The sequence below is a fragment of the Nycticebus coucang genome, chromosome 9, assembly GCF_027406575.1.
Source record: "Nycticebus coucang isolate mNycCou1 chromosome 9, mNycCou1.pri, whole genome shotgun sequence".
Lineage (NCBI taxonomy): Eukaryota > Metazoa > Chordata > Mammalia > Primates > Lorisidae > Nycticebus > Nycticebus coucang.
Window position 1 is genome coordinate 50125690 of NC_069788.1, and position 3719 is coordinate 50129408.

The 3719-nt window shown below is 35.4% G+C and overlaps 1 pseudogene across 1 annotated transcript; it reads right to left on the bottom strand.

Annotated features, from left to right (window-relative positions):
* Nucleotides 1–329: 329 nt before the first annotated feature.
* Nucleotides 330–3396, bottom strand: LOC128594529 (cyclin-G1-like; annotated as a pseudogene). The gene has a single exon (XR_008382587.1). The product of XR_008382587.1 is annotated as a cyclin-G1-like (transcript).
* Nucleotides 3397–3719: the final 323 nt, after the last annotated feature.

Below are 3719 nucleotides of genomic sequence, written 5' to 3' on the forward strand. Positions count from 1 at the left end.
TAATTTATATATGATAAAATGCAGAGATTTTAAGCATACAGTTTGATGAAATTTGATAACCTCAATACAGAATATTTTCCCCACCTACAACCTTCCCCTTGCTCTTTCCTCGAAACCCACCTTGCCATTCCTTCCCAGAGCCCACTGCTGTTATAATTTTTTTATCACCATAGTATAGTTTTGCCCCTTCTAGGACACTATACAAACTCCTTTGAGTCAGGACTCTTTCATTAGGAATAATTCATCTGTGTTGTTTCATATATCAGTAGCTCATTTCTGTTTTATTTATTTATTTATTTATTTATTTTTTATTTATTTTTTTTTTTTGCATTTTAATAGTTTTATTGAAAGGTAAGTTGGTTAAGTTGCCTCTGCCAACTCAAAATTAACACTGACATATTCAAAATATTGAAATAGCTCAGCCTTTGGGGAAAAATGAAAAGTTATCTATAAAACATGGTTTATAGAAGTTAAGGATCAGATATACTATGGTTCTTTGGCTTATTTTTCAGTGCTTATTTATCCATAACATAATGTCAAAATTGTTTACAGCCATTCTGGATGGACTTAGGTTACACTTTGCATTGAATAACCATCTATAGCACTTCAGCACTGTAGTTCTTACAATCACTGACATGAAGAATCCTGAACACTAGCTCAGCAACCTCATGAAGATGCCTACTCATTTTTCTTAAAACTTTGTTTTGGCACAGTAAGGGTGTTACTGAAAGTATATTCTTTTTAAATGAAGTTCTAAATTAGAAACAATGGCAATTTTATAAAAACAGTTCGTGTAAAAACTTCCGGAGTGTTAAATCTAGCCTGAACTTACTTTAGTGGGATAAAGCAAGTTTTCAAAGTGATAATTTATTTTGAGTTACTCAGACAATAGAAACTAATTTTCTCAGCAGGACTAGATTGAGGCAGTAGGTTCTGTACAAAAAGTTCATCGTGGATACAAACATCTGTTTTTTAGAAAAAATGTTAAAGATAATTTAATAAATATGCCAAATTTACTAGGTTTATATTTTTGCTTTATATAAAATGCCCTAAAATTTAAATGTAATTCCCATACAGCAATAAAGTCCACATCTCTAGATTACCTATTACTTGCATTATGGGTGTCAAGAAACCATTTACACTGCCTAGAATATTAACCCTTATTAGGTCTTTAAAGTGCATTTGTGAAATGTTGGTTTTGATGTAAAACTCAAAATTTAACATTAAAATTAGGTAGATTACCATTTGCAATACCAACTAAATACAGAACATTGATCTAGTACAGAAAGTTAGATCAATGTTAGAAATGAAGATTCACAGTTTACCTTCCCAGGCTTGTCATTAGTATTTCACATTTATGCTATTTTAGCTTTGATCTGAATGCTTCACAGATGAATTCAAATCTAAACATGATTCTACTACAGCATAATATTAATTAGGCAGCTTTCCTAAGTTTGAGAACATTACGCTAATCTAGCTTAAATACATTATAACACTGTGGAACCCATAGATCTTGTAGAGAAAGGCTTCAAGGTTTTTGTTGCTTAATAAGCTTATTTAAATTAAAAAAAAGTCCCAACTTATCAGAAGTCTGCCTAAAATAACAAAATTGAGCAGTCCATACCATAATATTGATAATCATGTTAACTTTCAGTTTTTAGTAGGAAAAAATAAATCTTACTGTGAGTTAATTTAGATGGCAAGAATGTATATCATGTATTTGGCAACCAAGTTTACATGTTTATGCATATAATTACTTTCTCTTGGTCCAACTGCTACGGCAGTGACATGGTATTGAGACACACTGGCAGTTTCCAGACACCAGTCTGGAGATCATCTGCCATATGTTATTTTTTCTTTAAGTACATATTTTACATACAAGCTAATAGTCTCAAATCAGTTTATGTATGGTTCAAACTTTTGGTCCTATTGTCCTACTTGGCCCATGTAACTTTAAATGAGTTGGAGTTTAGGACTACATACAATAAAATATGCAATAAAAAAACACTAGTGATGTTACTAAAATTCAGGCTATTAAGGAGGATGTGTTTCCTAAACTGAAAATCTAATGAAATGGCTAACATACATATCAGAGGTTGGATAATCCCTTACTATTAAAGTGTTGTACCTTTTATGTAACTTCAAATATTAGCTGACTAGATCAGTGAAGTAATTTTCTCCTTTGCTATTCCAACTCCATTTTGTTTATTTTGAAGATAATAGTTTAAATCTTTAATTGTAACAGAAAATTATAGCATTAGAAAATTTTCTCTATCTGGAGAGTAACAGTGAAACAAATCTACCAGTTAGGGAACCATTTCAGGAATTGTTGGGAGGTGACTTATTCTGTAGTAACTATGCTTCAATTGCCGTGCAGTACGCCCAGAAACAATCCATTTCAACTTCTGAACATTTGGTTTGGAACACTTGTTTGATGAATATTCAGTTAGACGCTTGGATACAAGCTCTTGCCAGAAGATCAAATCTCTGCCATTTATCTTGGAATGTTTCTGAAGACATTCTACTCCTTCTGTTAACTCTACACACTTCTGTGCTTGGATCTCCAATGCAACGATAGACAATGCCAACACAGAAGGCTTTGCTTTAGAAAACATGATCCTGCAATGGCATGCCTTAAGTTGAGCTTCTAGTCTTTCAAAATTAAGGCTATTTTTCCTTTCAAATGGTAAATTCTCTTGAATGAGTGAATAATAGAGTTGCAGAAATTGAAAGGCAGTTGTTGCTTTGACTTTCCAACACACTTTCTCCAACACAATCTTTTCCATTCTCATCAAGTCTGACACCGTGAACCTATACTGACTTATTCGGATCAGTCAGTTGCCAGTGGGACATTCCTTTCCTCTTCTATTGATTTCACAGCCAGATAGAAGCAGCTCAGTCCAACACACCCAAGGTGCTTGGGCTGTACCTTCATTTTAGACAGGAATCTGTCCAGTAAATTTACAGCTAGAGAAAATGACTCCGTGTCGAAGCCAAAGAATTGAGTTAGACTAAGAAGATCTTTGACTTCAAAGTCCCTGAGTCTGGCGGTCATTCTGAGGCCATTATCGTGTGCAGATTCAATTAGTCTCAAGCCGCAGACCTTTGGCTGACATCTAGACTCCTGTTCCAACAGGGCATTCAGCTGGTGTAGCAGATTCTGAGAGTCAGTTGTTGTCAGTACTTCAATCATCTTGACAGTGCCTGCAGCTCCTCAGCGGTCACCACCCTCCCCGGGCCTGCTCTCACCTCACCCCACGATCAGATCCGAGAGGCCTACGAGGCAAGAGGACTCGCGGGCAAGAGAAGAGAGGCCCGGGGAGGGGGAGCGGTCCTGGGTGGAGGTCTCCGCACCACAGCGGAGATCACCCGGCCCTCGTCAGGGTCAGCTAAACGCCAAAGAGCTCATTTCTGTTTTAAAAATCAACTTAATCGAAGTACAATTTATATGCACTAAAGTGTACACATTTTAAGTATATATACCTGGATAACCACATTCAGGATACATTTCTATTACCCTAGAAAAGTCTCACGTGCCCTGTCCCAGACAACCAATTATCTGATTTCTATTGCTTTTCCTGTTGTAGAATTTTTTTGTAAGTATTCCAGGCTTCTTTTGGTCACTTTTTTTTTTTTTTTTCTTTTGGTCACTTTTTATTGAGAATCACTTGTAGTGTTTCACGTATTAATAGTTTGTTTCTTTTTATTGCTAATAGTGT